General features: G+C 39.8%; 2 non-coding genes across 2 annotated transcripts; both read left to right on the forward strand.

Moving 5' to 3' along the window:
• The first annotated feature begins 1056 nt into the window (after positions 1-1056).
• Positions 1057-1139, forward strand: trnal-cag (transfer RNA leucine (anticodon CAG)). The gene has a single exon. It is a non-coding gene; the product is annotated as a tRNA-Leu (tRNA).
• Positions 1140-14239: 13100 nt separating this feature from the next.
• Positions 14240-14313, forward strand: trnat-agu (transfer RNA threonine (anticodon AGU)). Its single transcript has one exon. It is a non-coding gene; the product is annotated as a tRNA-Thr (tRNA).
• Positions 14314-17881: the final 3568 nt, after the last annotated feature.

The raw sequence follows: 17881 nt of genomic DNA on the forward strand, positions 1-17881 counted from the left end.
TTATTGATAATGTTGTGATTGTGAGATAAAACCATCAACCTACCAGACTAAACTGGTCATCCGAGCATGTCATCCGAGCATATCGGGAGGAAGAGGAAGTTACGTCTTCCTCAGGGAGGGATACAAAATACAGTAAGTAAAACATTAAACTGTGAGCCAGATAGCAAAATAATGATAATTTTGCCATTAAAAGCCTTTTCTCAGTGTTGTTGTTATTTATTTGTTTTTGGTTTTTTTTTGTTTGTTTTTTTAAGGAAACCAATGTTCAGATGTAATAGTTTTATATAAAGCACAAAAAGTTGGTTCAAAGTCGCTGGCAGATTTTTTTTAGGAAAAGCCGTTTCTCTTAACTTTTTGCTCTGAAACTGGCAATTTGTGTAAAACTTGTTCTATTCAAGGGCTGATTTCGGGAGAATGAAACAAGCCAAAAACAAACAAACAAAATTCTGATGAAAGTAGAGGCCTCAATCTTTCAGAATCTGGTCTCAGATTTTAGATAGTCATAGTACAAAATATCCTGTGGCTCTTTAAATATCTCTCAAAATGCTCCAAAACCGCTGGCACTCAGGGGGGTCGAAGCTCTGAAAATGGCTGGCACTGAATGGGTTAAACAGTCAATAAATCTGCACACCACTTTTTTCTGCTGAATACAGGTGTATTTTGGGTATGAAGTAGTGCTGTTGATTGGTCATAGTCCAACTCTCAACATTTTAGTCAAAATATTTCAATTTGGTACAATTGTAATAATGTAAGAGTGACTGCCCTCAATGGGACAAATCCTGGCTATTATATTTTGCTCTTGGCTTTAAACAAGATTCTGTGACGTTTCGGGACAATCTTGCATCACAAACAAGCACTGTTAGCCACAGGAGCCAAAGGTGCTCTAACAAAAAACTAACACCTGTGGCCTCTGCAATATGTGGTGAGTAAGTTGAATTGAGAGGATTATGGAAAGAGTGGGAAAATGAGTATTGAGTAGCTTGTTAGCATAGCTTAGATTGTTCTTTGAAGATTTTGTCATAGACTGGGGGTGTTGATGGTGTACAATGGCACTTTGTCAGAATGGCCGAGCGGTCAAAGGCGCTGCTTTCAGGTCGCAGTCTCCTCAGGAGGTGTGGGTTCAAATCCCACTTCTGACAGCAATACAAGGCATTTATGCAGTCCTGATTTTTTTTTATTTTTGTATAAATTGTAGATAAAACGCTCATACAAGTTTTGCATGTGGCAAGGACAATAAGCATATATTCTGTTTTGCAGTTCCAAAAAAAAGGGAAGAATATTGCTTAGGCTTGTCCCAGTTGCACTAACTGTATAACTCTGATAAAAGAATCTGACTTTATGTTGTATAATTTGAAAGAAGAGAAAACAATAAATTTCACTAAAGCCAGCCAGCCAAGCCACAGTGGGCAAGCCGAGGCAGCTGAGACAACGACCATACAGCAGGTTCTTCCAATCCATCCAGCCAGCAAGCCAGGTAATTAGCTAGCTAACTAGCCCATACAGCAGAACCTTCGATAGCTCAGATGGGAGAGCGGAGGACTGTAGAGTGGGTTGCTGTGATCCTTAGGTCACTGGTTCAACTCCGGTTCGATGAAATAATGTTTTCACAAGTTTATCTTATCAGCCATAATATTTCAACTATCTTGCCTTCGGGTGCCCATCCTGCAGGTCAGCAACCTCTTGATAGACGATTCTCAAGGAAAATGTCCTGTATCCTCAACACACCCATTTACGAGATAATTTGTCATTTCAAATCCAAACGCTCAGTGCCATTGACAAGAAAACTCGTTATTTGCATTTTATCACGGAGATTATTAGAAAACACCCTAGCAGAGGTCCCTGATCAATATCCATCCATCCATCCATTTTCAGGCCCACTTATTCCTGTTTGAAAGTGTCGCAGGGATCACCGGTGCCAATCTCCAGCTCTCATTGGGCACTGGGCGGGGGTACACCCTGGACAGGGCGCTAGTCCCTTCATCAATATCTAAGCTTTATTGTGTTGCAGTTACCAACTGGTGCCCTGAAGGTGGCAGCAGTGCACCTTTAGATGGGAGATCAGCCACTGATAAAAATCAGACCTCTAGCACCATCTACTGGGAAGTTACTCAAGTTCATCTCTGAAAGCCCACACCTCAGACCTCTGGGGGCCCGGAAGGGAACCGACGAGAGGTCCGGTTCTCACATATGTTAAGGGGCCCGTTAAGCCGATAAAGGAGCCGTTGACCCCATCTCGATAGCACTTTGCGTTCCTGAGTTATAACTATTTTTCCAGATTTCCCTGTCAGCACTTTTTACTGGCAGCCATTTTTTTCAGACCAAATGGTCAATAACTTTTGATAAGAAGATGCCACAAACTTGTGCTTTACATTGTTGAAAAGGTCTCATTGAGCTCTAATACACATCAAAAAGTCAGACCTCTAGCACCATCTACTGGGAAGTTACACAAGTTCATCTCTGAAGGCCCACACCTCAGACCCCTGGGGGCCCGGAAGGGAGCCGACGAGAGGTCCGGTTCTCACAAATGTTAAGGGGCCCGTTAAGCCGATATAGGAACCATTGACCCCATCTCGATAGTATTTTGCGTTCCTGAGTTATAACCATTTTTCCAGATTTCCCTGTTAGAACTTTTTAAATATTTTCAGACCAAATGGTAAATAACTTTTGATAAGAAGATGCCACAAACTTGTGCTTTATATCGTTGAAAAGGTCTCAATGAGCTCTAAAACATATAAAAAAATCAGACCTCCAGCGCCTTCTAGTGGCGAATTAGGCAAGAGAAGAAAATGTGAAATTCCACTGATGAGGTGTATCTCAGCTTGTGTATGTGCCACAGACTTGTGCTTTACACCTTTGGAAAAGTCTCAATAAACTCTATAACATATCAAAAAATCAGACCTCTAGCACCATCTACTGGGAAGTTACTCAAGTTCATCTCTGAAGGCCCACACCTCAGACCCCTGGAGGCCCGGAAGGGAACCGACGAGAGGTCCGGTTCTCACATATGTTAAGGGGCCCGTTAAGCCGATATAGGAACAGTTAACCCCATCTCGATAGCATCTTGCGTTCCTGAGTTATAACCATTTTTCCAGATTTCCCTGTCAGCACTTTTTACTGGCAGCCATTTTTTTCAGACCAAATGGTCAATAACTTTTGATAGGAAGATGCCACACACTTGTGCTTTATATCGTTGAAAAGGTCTCAATGAGCTCTAAAACATATCAAGAAATCAGACGTCCAGCGCCTTCTAGTGGCGAATTAGGCAATAGAAGAAAATGTGAAATTCCACTGATGAGGTGTATCTCAAGCTTCTCCAAATACCTCTTTTTTGCGCTTGGTATCAGTTTGTCCCTGTAAGGTCCCTTTTCTTTCGCCTTCTCTTTTTGCATTGCTTTTCTTCTTTTTCCTTGTCGTATCCCTCTATGCAAAAAGTAAAGCTCTGGCGAATGAGTGAAATTCTGGGGGCGTCTACCACCATCATGGCTGACGGGCTCAGACCCCCCCCCAAAACAACCCAACTCACCACGTGATTCCTCACTCTCAATACTGCTTGGCCAATGCAGGATGTCTGAGGCAGGGCTCTACTGGTACATTGTCATGTTTCAGGTCATCCACAGGGTTCAAAGACTATTTAAAAGGTATTCAGTGTTAGTTGTTGTACTGTCAATTAATGCTTTAAATTATTATTACTCCTCATGAGATTGATCTAACACGGTGTAAGACTAGCTTCACTGAATGTATTTTGTTTGTCTAAAACTAAGGGACACTTTAAAGTGTACAAGTATGGGTTGTACAAAATTCCACATTTGTACATATTATGTGAAAGACTAAAAACTCTTGGGTGATCTTTACAGCATTCCTCTCTCTCCAGAAGGAGCAACAAGAGAGCTGCTGAGGAGGTGGTCCATACTTTCTGGAGAGACTATCTCCCAGATGCAGAAGGTAATTAATAGTTTAATGGTCAAATAGAATGATGTCTGTTTTTTGTGTGTTTTTATTTTAGGAAAGGTTGTAGAACCTCGAACCTTGGACCATCAGAAGGCTGTGATTTTAGTGTGTACATTTTCAAGTTTCTAGGACCTTCCGTTGATTTTTAAGGATTTTTTTTCAAGAATCGTGGGAAAAAAGAAGACATGCAAATGAGGACATTTTATTGGTACACCTGCTTGTTAACTGACCTATATAATTGGGGCAGCTCAGTTTCACAGCCATTCAAGCTCTGATCACCACAGTGAGAGGTTCTCTTGCATTTGACTTCAAAAAACCTACTCTTGATTCCAGCACTTTAGCAAACTACAGGCCTATATCTAATCTTCCTTTTATTTCAAAGATTCTTGAGAAAGTTGTGGCGGCTCAGCTCTGTGACTTCCTTCAAAACAACAGCCTGTTTGAGGACTTCCAGTCAGGTTTTAGAGCTCAACACAGCACAGAGACTGCTTTAGTTAAAGTAACTAATGATCTACTCTGGGCTTCAGATGAAGGACGACTCTCAGTGCTGGTTTTATTAGATCTTAGTGCAGCTTTTGACACTATAGATCACTATATTCTACTAGAGAGATTAGAGGAATTACTTGGAATCACAGGGACTGCCTTAAACTGGTTTAAGTCCTACCTATCTGATAGGTACCAGTTTGTACACGTGAATAATAGGTCTTCTGTGTACACTAAAGTAAGCTACGGGGTTCCTCAGGGCTCTGTGCTAGGTCCAATCCTCTTCTGCATCTATATGATCCCCCTTGGTAATGTTTTGAGAAAATATTCTGTTAACTTTCACTGCTATGCTGATGATACCCAACTGTATGTATCAATGAAGCCAGGTGAGACAAATCAGCTATCTAAACTTGAGGCCTGTCTAAAGGACATTAGGGCCTGGATGGACCAAAAATTTTTTCTTCTTAACTCAGACAAGACTGAGGTCATTGTACTGGGCCCACGACACCTTAGAGAAACCTATGCTAGCCTAACTGCCCTAGATGGCATTCCTCTGGCACGAAGCACAACTGTTAGAAACCTTGGGGTTCTATTTGATCAGGATTTATCCTTCAACTCTCACATAAAACAAACTTCAAGAACTGCCTTCTTTCATCTTCGTAACATTGCTAAAATCAGATCTATCCTGTCTCAGAGCGACGCCGAAAAGCTAGTCCATGCTTTTGTTACCTCTAGACTGGATTATTGTAACTCTCTTTTAGCAGGCTGCCCGAGCAAGTCGCTTAAGACACTTCAGCTGGTTCAAAATGCTGCAGCACGTGTACTGACTAAAACTAGGAGAAGAGATCACATTACTCCTGTATTAGCCTCTCTGCATTGGCTTCCCATAAAATATAGAATAGAATTCAAGATTCTTCTTCTCACTTATAAAGCCCTAAACGGACAGGCACCAGTCTATCTCAAGGAGCTTGTAGTGCCATACAATCCCCCCAGAACACTACGCTCTCAAAATGCTGGCCTACTCGTTGTTCCATTTGTCTCTAGAAGTAGTATAGGAGGAAGAGCTTTCAGTTATCAGGCCCCACTTCTCTGGAACCATCTACCAACCACGGTTTGGAGGGGCAGACACCCTCTCTACCTTTAAGGTTAGGCTCAAAACATTCCTCTTTGGTAAAGCTTTTAGTTAGGAACCAGCTCAAAGCTCATAGTTAAGATGCAATAGGCATAGACTGCCGGGGGGGTCTGGCATGCTCGGTTGGAGAGAGGTTGGAGAGGGCGTTAAGAGAGAGGTCATTTAGGTTAAAGAGAGACCGGAGAGGGTCCCATTCCTCTTTCTTACACTCCCTCTATGTCTGCTTCTTCCCTTGTGTGTTTGCTCCTGTACTCCTTCTGGCTTTTGTCTTGCAGGTCCGTGGGATCCTCAGTGTGGAGTTACAGAGTCTCAACAACTCTGTCTCCACCCTTTCCTCTGCACACACCCAACACAGCATAACGTGGATGGCTGTTCATCATAGGAATGGGATCCACACAAGGTAACAGAAGGTATTCCTTGCCGCCATGATGAATTCATGTTGGGTGTGGGATACATATATATGTGTATATAAGTATATATGCATATGTGTGTATCCATAAAATGAAGAGTCCGTCCTTAAGACTGCTCTACTGTAAAGTGTCTTGAGATACCATTGGTTATGATTTGGCGCTATACAAATAAAAGATTGATTGATTGATTGAAATGTTGAAACCATGAAACAACAATATTATGTATGTGAACTATATTACATGCACTAATAATAAAATATAACAAAATTACAGAAGAATATAACAAATTGTCAACTTAACAGCACTCAGCAAAAGCTCTTTTGCTGATATCTATGGTAACATTCTGTTTGGAAGAAATGGAAGTTTCAGGTTACATGCAGATTTGATCTTCTTGGTTCTAAGATGCTTTGATCTTCGAGGTTCTAAGATGCTTTGTTCTTGACATGATCTTCATTGTCACCAAAGTGAGCAAACATTTCACACACTCCTTGGACTCAGTGAATTTACTTTATCTCGGTCACTCTGAAAACAGCAATATTTTTTATCCTAATGATGGAAGTGCATCAGTTCAACGTAAAGAGTCTGGAACAAACATGCTTTGATGTCCTTAAGGATCATCTCTGTACAGAAAACTGCATTGGGCTGTGGCAGTTTTCAAATGCCTGGTATATTCCCATTTTGTTTCAACTGAAGTATGAGGCCTTTCACTTTATCTGTGAGAATTTTGAGGAGGTTTCACTCTGTGAAGAGTTTTTGCAGCTTGCGGTGCAGGAGCTGGCTGATATCCTGGGTCAGGATGACCTTACTGTGACCCAGGAGAGCACAGTTTATCAAAGTGTTTTAAGGTGGATAAACAACATGCCTGAGGAACGACAGGGAGCCATTTCTACTCTGTTACCAAAGGTACGACTGGGGCTGATGGACAACAGTTACATCACAGACAATGTGCTTAACAATGATGTGGTAAAAACAAACCCTGAGTCCCACCTCTTGGTCTCTGATACCCTTAAAGTCATGTCTCAACCTTCATTACTCTGCTCTGAGTCTGGGATCAACAACACCTTGTTTTTCCGTCGCTTGCCAAACGCCGTCTTACTGATGTTTAGAATATTTTCTAAGACCATAGAGGCCTTTGACTACAGAACTAACAGCTGGATCACAGTTCAGACTAATCCCAGTCTGGAGGATTCCATGACTCACTTAGACCTCTACAGCACTGTCTTCCTTGGTAGATGCTTCTACATTGTGGGTAGTGGTTTAGGATGGACCGACCCCTCTAACAGAGTGTGGAGGTTTAACCTAGTCACACGCACTTGGCAGGAGATGTCACCAATGCAGGAGTCACGGGCCTTAATGAGTGTTACCGTGCTAAAGGGATGCATCTACACTATGGGGGGCTGCAGGGATGATGGGACCTCACTAAGAACTGCTGAACGCTACCAGCCCAACATCAACCAGTGGACGTTCATTGCATCAATGAATGAAGGGAGGATCGGCGCCAGCTGCACCACACTGAACAACAAGATTTACATATGTGGAGGACAGAGTAATAGAGTACTGAATACTGCTGAGTATTACAACCCAGACACCAACCAGTGGACACTGATCACTCCTATGGGAACACCTCGGTGTGACCTTGGGGTCGTTGCATATATGGGCCACATTTTTGCAGTTGGAGGAAGCGATTGGTCCAGACGTCTGAGGTCTGCTGAGGCTTATGACCCAGTGACCAACACCTGGTACGATGTCCCTGAAATGGTCCACAGACACAGTTACTTTGACATTGCAGTGATGAACAAGAAGATCTTTGTTGTTTCTTGTAGCACAGAAAAAATCATTGTTGAGTGCTATGACTACACTACAAATACTTGGTCTGTGGTATTTTCTGGCATGAACCACAGTGAGTATGATTGGGTGAAATGCTGTGTGATTTCTGGACTTCCCAACATGGCTGAGTACTGTTCCCCTCGTGAACCCATCATACCCAGGACACAGGTCTAAAAAAAGTCTAAACTAGATACTGAGATGGAGCAAATGTTATTTTCCATGATCCTAACTGGGAGTGTAACCTGCTCTGACCAGGTCTGTATGTATCAATAAAAGTGTTTAAAGACATTAGAAGAACTAATGTGTGAATAAATGGATCAGTTCATGTCCCAGCTCAGATGGGATGGTTTTAATCAGCCTGGATCAACCTGAGTTGGTGATGATCTAGAAAAAAATACTACATTTTAGTGGTGACAACATATAGCAAACGTGTAGATGTACTGAATTTCATTAGAATTAATGTCGTGGTTAGCAAGATAAGTATTTGTTACGGCAGAATTTGCGGTTGACCTCATTTGGAGACATGATTTATTGCTCTGGTTGAATGATGGAGTCCAGTCGGAGCATTGATGATTTCATAAAAAAGATTTATTATATAACTAAGTAAAAAAAAAGACAAAGATGGAACAAAGTGGAACAAAAATTAGTGACCGTCCGATGATCGAGTGACCCACAGTTCTAATCCAACACGTATATTCCCCCCAGTCCCCCTCCCTCCTCCCCCCAGGAGATAGAGGGAGAGGGAGGGGCTGAGGACAGAGGGTGACTTGAGTCAAAACAACCAGTTCTTGTATCTGATTGTCGTGAGTGTTGGAGGTGTGTGCGTATGTGGTGTTTGTGTGTGTGTGTGGATGTGTATTGGGTGTGTATGTGTGCCGATGTGACTGTGTGCACAGAGAGTGCCTATGCGTCTGGCCTTGTGGTTGCCTTGAGAAGATATCGTGTGCTTTGGAGAAGGTGGCCTGACCCAGAGCAAAGTTGAAGACATGAGAATCACACAATGGAAAGTTACCCAAGGCTTAAGGATTAATAATATATGAGTAAATATATTATTAAGCATAACTAATAATTTTGCCTTAACATATTCTAAAGGGTTAAAATGAGCAGAAATGGATGATTATTAGATTAAATTACTTGAAATCAAACTTCCTACAACACAATAACAAGTGAAATATAGTGAATATAAACAAATAATTCTTGTTAAAAAATTTTTTGCTTTTTTAATTTATGCAAATTAAAGCTTCGGAACAAGAAGAAAACAACTAATCTAAGTAAAAAATGACTCAGCATTAGTGAAAAATGATTAAGCTGTTTCTTGATACAAGTTGACTCATCTTGAAATAAACCTAAATCTATATTAAAACTAAAACCAAAATTTTAAAACCAGTTTTTGTTCTTAGAATAAACATCTTATCAGAATCACAACCAGGAGTATGAGTACCATCAACATTTATTAACAGTATGAACCGTACACCAGAAACAGTGGTTGCTGCACACTTTTTATGTCAAATTTAAGACAATTTAAGACTTTTTTTTTAGCAAAACAAACAGCAATGAACAAAACACATAATATGCTGCTGTATAAAGTGCTGTGATTTGTCACGTGAAGAAGGCAAAAACAAAATGATCAAACATTTGTGCAACACTACAATGTAAAGTATTCAAACATGTCTCAGTTCAAGGTCCATCTAACATGTGAGACCTAAGGACACTGAGGGAAAACTTGTGGCGTAGCTAGCCAAGTCAGGCACAAAACAACTTATTCAAAGGCAGTGCAAACAAAAACAACTGTGAACTTGTAATAGAGAATAAGAACGCTACGTCAACTGTATAAACTATGGAAGTATATCTGTACAATAATTCAATTTAAAATCCATTAACAGAAATAATTTTTCATTTTCAGAAGATAACTGCATTTTTTAACTCATAAATAAAATGAATAATAAATTATTCATTTTCATTTTCTTCTTCCCTTAAACATGATGCTCTGGTGGGAGGAGTCAATGCAGACTGGAGAAGAATTACAAACGGTGGAAAATCAGATCATTTCAGGTCAAAATAATGTGAGCAGCTGATTTTCTGAGGGTGCACAGATCCTAGATGACTAAGATAGTTTATAAATGTGATGACTGGACTACAATAGAGTTACACAGAAGTAGTTTGATATTTGCAACCACTGTTTATTTCTCAAAGGTCACATATTAATTCAATGAAACTTTATTTATACAGGGACAATTCCAACAATAGTCACCTCGTAGCGTGAGATAACAGGCAACACATTGTGTGATCATTGGTTTCTAAGAAGGGTTTACAGATGAAAAGCTCTATTATAGCTAAGTGTGTGCTAATATGCTAATTATTGTAATATACAGTTTTTAATAGCAGACATCATATTTACAGTAATAATATATTGTGTTTCTGGATATGCAAAGGTTACAGATATGTTCCAGTGAGTCATTATTATTTTGATATTAATTTGAAAATATGTTCTAATTAATATTTCATCCCAAGGTTCCTTTATCAATGCATATATGGTAAACAATACCAAAAGTCCATATATTAATAACAATAAAACTTAATAAATCTCCCCCAAGTGACCAAACTATAACACTACATTTTTACTTTTTCCATTCATTATTAAATAATGATGACATGTATGGTGACCATACGTCTGGTTTTAGACATGTCCTCTTTTGTTTTCACCTGGTGTCAGGGCTGTGTGGGGATATTTTACAAATTTCTGGGTTTTCCAGGGACTTTGAACGCATCTTGAGGCATGCGTTAATTTAAAAGATGTACCTCCACAAAAATGTGTTCTATCTGTCACCTGCAGTCATAGATTTTTTTATGCTATAGATATAGAATCAACTGCACTTTGTAAAAAAGACAAACAAATAAAATGATATAATGTGTTACCATTGTTATTTTGATTTTAAAAACATTCAGAAATACACCATTTTTTTGTATTTGGTTTTTATTTTTTTCCTGTTTCTGGTTTTTCTGTTTTCCTGATTCGGGTTTTAAATTAATTAAAAAATTACAGGAAAAAAGTGCCACTAAAGTAGATGTTTTAGGTAATAACATGCTCCATAGTTAATTATTAGTTATGTTTGCTGTGTCAGCATGTCTTTCATGTAATGTACAGGAAATGACTTTAATTCAATTTGTTGAAAATTATTTCCTAGACAAACAAATGCAGTTATTCTGCATCATGCAGTGATAGACACAACAAACACATATACAGCTGTTATGTTACTGCACAATATCATATAAGTTAGCTGTTAGCATAATAGCTTCATATTGTAACAGCTCTGCTGTTTGTTGGATGTGTCCGTTGTAGATGTTCCTAATTCCTACAGCGTTGGCAGTCAGTGAAGGCAACTTGAGGATGCGTAGTGGAGATGTGTGTTTACAGTCTATGGTAGTAAATAATAATTAGGGAGATTTTCAAAAGAGTGGGGGGGGGGGGGGGTGGTGGTAGTTTGCTTTTTAAAGAGAAAATGAAATAATTCAATTTCACAGTGTTCTTTTATTTGAAAAACACATATAAAGTAAAGAACAAATTCCACAGTACCCGTGCAAAATGGTAAATGGTGGTAGTAGTAGAATAAATAAAATAAATAACATAAAATTAAACAAAAAAGGCATACATTGCATAAATTATCCATCAATCTATGCAATGTATGCTTGAAACAAAAATAATCAACAAAAGGAAAATTAAACATAGCCTATACAACAACGGCTATAACCATAACAGAAACACTTCCCTACACATGGTTGGATTTGATTTTTCTCCCGATTTCCTCACTGACATTGTCCGGGCGGACCATCCTTCACTGAGCGTCGTTTCCGGCCGGACAATAATAACGATTACACCTCTTTTTATGCGGTGTAATCGTTATTATTATTACAACAATATTATTATTATTGGAGTTTGTGTCAGAAGTTAACTTTGGATTCATCTTTGTAATTTACCTTTCCATGTTTTATTTGGTGTGGTCACAGCAAACAGTGACTCAGGAATTTTCATGCAGTGAAAACTCCTGAGTCATGATGGTGAACAGCTAGGCAGGCAGTATTGGTTTCACGTTTATGGTGAAGTGCTATGAAGTGTCACAATGTGTGTGCGCACTCTGTGTATCTGTTGCACGGTGTATATTCTGTTTGCTTTGAAGAAGTAATCCCACTAAGTAATCCCCATTTTTAATAAAAATACTGGTAATCTGATTAAATGTTTTTAAATGTACTGTAACAGATTATAGTTACATTATTTTTGTATCCAGATTACATAACACTGTTACTAGTAATCCATTACTCCCCAAGCCTCTGTGTGTGTGTGTGTGTGTGTGTGTGTGTGTGTGTGTGTGTGTGTGTGAGAGAGAGAGAGAGAGAGAGAGAGAGAGAGCATTTAGGGGCTCCATCCATGAAGTCAGCAAAATGAAGGTCCGTCGTTCTATGTGATAAACACATGTATTTATTTATCTGAATAATATTCACTGTTATGCAGGATGTTTACTATTATTTGGGCCATAGTATATAGTCATCTTAAATATGTAAATCCTTGTTTTAATCATAAATAAAAATGGCCAAAAGTAGTGGAAAAAGTTGTGAAATGAGATTTTAAAAACCACAGAAATTGGTTAAAAGTTGCAAATTAGAATGGACAAAAACGGACAGAAAAAGTGTTTTCAAAGTGTCAATATTGGAACAATTAGTTTAAACTTTCATATAATGGGCATGACAAATGGTGTATGTGGTTAAATTGGCAAAAATAATCATGAAATACGATGAAAAAGGATAAAAGTGACAATAATTGGTCAACATATGTGACATTAGATGCAAAAGTGGTGGAAAGGAATTGTAAGTGTCTTGAAAGTGGAAAAATGTGTATTAAAATAAACTAAAAATACATTAAAGTTCAGGATTGAAGCCACAGAAAACACACACACACAGTTTACACACAAACGCCCCAGGGACGCGTTCACACTGATTCTGTGTCACAAAGTCACATGTGTTGGAAAAAGACACACAAACACCACTTCTACTACACATTATTTGTGTAAACATTTGTTCCTCTAAAGATGTTTATTATGAAGATGAAGAGATCATCTGTAGTTTAAAGATGTGTAGCTCTGTGGGCCTGTACTACAAAGCTGGATACGTATATCCTGGATTTATCTCTGTTAGCGGGTTTCACCTAACCAAACATTCTCTGTCAGAGAGCAGCTGCACTATGAACTGAGATATCAACTCACTCACTTAACCCAGGTGATTTCAGCCTGGCTACGTGCACGCTCCTGTGACAGGGGTGAGAAAGGACCCCCACACTTTGTGTATAGCAGCACAACTGCTGTATGTTCCTGCTGAGGCTGTCAGCGTCACCACAGTGTATAATGAAAGTGTATAATGAATGAATGAATGATCTGATTGGTCCGTGGATACAGAAAGTGTCTGACACACACAGCCTCAATCAGCTGACTAGGCATTTTACAAAGATTATCATTCAAAAGTATTAATATTTTTCATTTTTAGTGAGTCACACATAAACCTTTTAGTTTCTGGGCAAAGATTTCTCCATAGAGACTAGAAACAAATGTAGAGACTTTATCTTGTGTTATTGGAGAGTTTTCTGATGTTTTAGAGACATAAAAGCATGTATCACTCACTGCTGTGAGGACAGTAAGAGGCTCAGAGCCACAGCTGATCCTCACACACAAGCAGCTGATCAGAGCAGACACACTCCACACTGCAGATGAAATGTGTCTGTTCTCTGTCTCCACCTTAGATAATGTTTCTCTTAGTTTTACAAGCTATTTATCTCGTTTGTTATCACTCTCTCTCTGACTCAGGGCAGACTGTGCACGGACTGAAAGCAGATCAAGTGAAGTCCACCACACACACAGAGTCAGAGGAACCTCTGTGACTCTGTTCCTCCTGAACATGTTTGTGCCTTTATTCTGTTGCTTCTCCACCTCAGTCTTCATTTTTCCTCTTGATTTGACAAAAGTCACGTTAGAGATTTCTGCTGGAATATAAAGCCATGAGACTTTCTCTACTCTCGGATCAATAACACACATTGATTTTTAATGAGCAGCTCAAGCAGCCAATAGTAATGCTTAAAACAGCTCATTGGATGGTCCCATTGTTAGAAAGACCTCTGATTGGCTGACATCCATTCTGTATTGATCAACTTCATTTTCAGAGCCTGGAGAAGGAGAAGAGATTCACTGTCTACTCAGAACACTTTGGATTACAATATGCTCAAAGATGATTATGGACTTTTGACCAAATAACATAAAAAAAAAATTAAAAAAAAACATACTGCAGCTTTAAGCTAAGGGATGAGTACTGCTGAATTTTCACCTGCCAACTTTCTGGGTGTCTAGAACCGTGATCGTTTTAACTCAACCATATTTTTACACATTTTTGCAGCTTCATAGGCCAGTTAGCTCAGCTGGTCAGAGCGTGTTGCTAGTAACACCAAGGTCATGGGTTCAAACCCCATACTGACCAGATATTAATCAAGGACCATAAACCTGCTGTCATGTGTTGTAAATGTTAGTGTATGAGTCAGAAAGGACAAGGTATGAATATGTATACAACAAACACAGATAAAGAATATCTAAACTGTTATTCATTCCCAAACCTGGAAGAAAATTCACAAATACCAAAAATCTAGAATGACTGTCAGTAAAGAAGCTTCTTTTTGACATGTTAATAAATCAGCAAGTAGGACAAATACCAATTTATTGATGAATAATCCCAGAACAATTTAGGTTAAAGATCACATTACTCCTGTATTAGCCTCTCTGCATTGGCTTCCCATAAAATATAGAATAGAATTCAAGATTCTTCTTCTCACTTATAAAGCCCTAAATGGACAGACACCAGTCTATCTCAAGGAGCTTGTAGTGCCATACAATCCCCCAGAACACTACGCTCTCAAAATGCTGGACTACTCGTTGTTCCATTTGTCTCTAAAAGTAGTATAGGAGGAAGAGCTTTCAGTTATCAGGCCCCACTTCTCTGGAACCATCTACCAACCACGGTTCGGGGGGCAGACACCCTCTCTACCTTTAAGGTTAGGCTCAAAACATTCCTCTTTGATAAAGCTTTTAGTTAGGAACCAGCTCATAGCTCATAGTTAAGATGCAATAAGCATAGACTGCCGGGGGGGTCTGGCATGCTCGGTTGGAGAGAGGTTGGAGAGGGCGTTAAGAGAGAGGTCATTTAGGTTAGAGAGGGACCGGAGAGGGTTCCATTCCTCTTTCAAACACTCCCTCTATGTCTGCTTCTTCCCTTGTGTGTTTGCTCCTGTACTCCTTCTGGCTTTTGTCTTGCAGGTCCGTGGGATCCTCAGTGTGGAGTTACAGAGTCTCAACAACTCTGTCTCCACCCTTTCTTCTGCACACACCCAACACAGCATAACGTGGATGGCTGTTCATCATAGGAATGGGATCCACACAAGGTTCCTGCTGCTTAACAGAAGGTTTTCCTTGCCGCCATGATGAATTCATGTTGGGTGTGGGATACATATGTATGTGTATATACGTATATATGCATATGTGTGTATCCATAAAATGAAGAGTCCGTCCTTAAGACTGCTCTACTGTAAAGTGTCTTGAGATACCATTGGTTATGATTTGGCGCTATACAAATAAAGATTGATTGATTGATTGATTGATAGCTGAGACACCCCCCCCCCACCCACACACACAGATATCAAAGAACGCAGAACCTGTCATGCCATCCACCAATCAGGAGCCAGCAGAAGGAATGTCAGTGTGAATTTCACTGTGACATCATCACACACTCTGCTGATGACATCATCAGGAGCTGGTCACACATCAAAGGACTCAGCAACACATTGAGTATTCTTTAATGAGGGAAACCCTTCTGAGAGAGACACAATAACCCACAAACTCCTTGGACTCAGTGAATTTACTTTATCTCTGTCACTCTGACAACAGTTATATTTTTGATCTAATGATGGAAGTGCATCAGTTCAATGTAAAGAGTCTGGAACAAACAAGCTTTGAAGCTCTGAAGGATCATCTCTGTCTGGAAAAATGCATTGGGCTGTGGCAGTTTACTAAAGTCTGGTATATTCCCATTTTGTTTCAACTGAAATATGAGGCCTTTCACTTTATCTGTGAGAATTTTGAAGAAGTTTCACTCTGTGAAGAGTTTTTGCAGCTTGCAGAGCAGGAGCTGGCTGAGATCCTGGGTCAGGATGACCTTACTGTGACCCAGGAGAGCACAGTTTATCAAAGTGTTTTAAGATGGATAAACCACATGCCTGAGGAACGACAGGGAGCCATTTCTACTCTGTTACCAAAGGTACGAATGGGGCTGATGGACAAAAGTTACATCACAGACAATGTGCTTAACAATGATGTGGTAAAAACAAACCCTGAGTCCCACCTCTTGGTCTCTGATACCCTTAAAGTCATGTCTCAACCTTCGTTACTCTGCCCTGAGTCTGGGATCAACAAGACCTTGTTTTGCCGTCGCTTGCCAAACGCCGTCTTACTGATGTTTAGAATATATTCTAAGACCATAGAGGCCTTTGACTACATAACTAACAGCTGGATCAGAGTTCAGACTCATCCCAGTCTGAAGGATTCCATGACTCACTTATTCCTCTACAGCACTGTCTTCCTTGGTAGATGCTTCTACATTGTGGATGGTGTTTTAAGATGGACCAACCCCTCTAACAGAGTATGGAGGTTCAACCTAGTCACACACACTTGGCAGGAGATGTCACCAATGCAGGAGACACGGTACTTAATGAGTGCTACCGTGCTAAAGGGATGCATCTACGCTATGGGAGGCTACAGGGATGATGGTACCTCACTAAGAACTGCTGAACGCTACCAGCCCAACATCAACCAGTGGACGTTCATTGCATCAATGAATTTCGGAAGGAGATACGCCAGCTGCACCACACTGAACAACAAGATTTACATATGTGGAGGACGGAGTAACTATAGAGTACTGAATACTGCTGAGTATTACAACCCAGACACCAACCAGTGGACACTGATCACTCCTATGGGAACACCTCGCTATGACCTTGGGGTCGTTGCATATATGGGCCACATTTTTGCAGTTGGAGGCAGAGATGGGTCCAGATATCTGAGGTCTGCTGAGGCTTACAACCCAGTGACCAACACCTGGTACGATGTCCCTGAAATGGTCCACACACACTGTTACTTTGACATTGCAGTGATGAACAAGAAGATCTTTGTTGTCTCTTGTACCACAGGAAACAGAATTGTTGAGTGCTATGACTACACTACAAATACTTGGTCTGTGGTATTTTCTGCCATGGACTACTATGATTGCGTGAAATGCTGTGTGATTTCTGGACTTCCCAACATGGCTGAGTACTGTTCACCTCGTAAACCCATCATACCCAGGAGACGGGTCTACAGAAGTCTAAACTAGATACTGAGACAGAGCAAATGTTATTCTCCATGATCCTAACTGGGAGTGTAACCTGCTCTGACCAGGTCTGTGTGTATCAATAAAAGTGTTTAAAGACATTAGAAGAACTAATGTGTGAATAAATGGATCAGTTCATGTCCCAGCTCAGATGGGATGGTTTTAATCAGCCTGGATCAACCTGAGTTGGTGATGATCTAGAAAAAAATTACAAAATGTTAGTGGTGACAACATTTAGCAGATGTGTAGATGTACTGAATTGAATTATAATTAATGTTGTGGTTAGCACATATTTATTTTATATATCAAGACAAAACAATGCAATTCTGTGACACAACAAACTATTAAAAAAATAGAACCTAATTTAACATTTAGAATAATGCACTATAATAAAATATAACACCAACAGGTATAATGTAATTGTCTCGAGGGAACAATAACAACAATGGTGCAAAATCCAAAAGCGATGCAGAACACTGCAATCAACAGTTAAAATATAAAAGTTTCAGTACAAGGACATTTCTACTTTCTGTTTGGTTTTACTAGTCAGTAACACAAATCTTAAAATCAAAGAACACAATGTGCAAACAACACAATAGATTTACATAGAATAGAACAAGAATTAAATTAAAAT

Source organism: Gouania willdenowi, unplaced genomic scaffold, assembly GCF_900634775.1.
Source record: "Gouania willdenowi unplaced genomic scaffold, fGouWil2.1 scaffold_303_arrow_ctg1, whole genome shotgun sequence".
NCBI lineage: Eukaryota > Metazoa > Chordata > Actinopteri > Blenniiformes > Gobiesocidae > Gouania > Gouania willdenowi.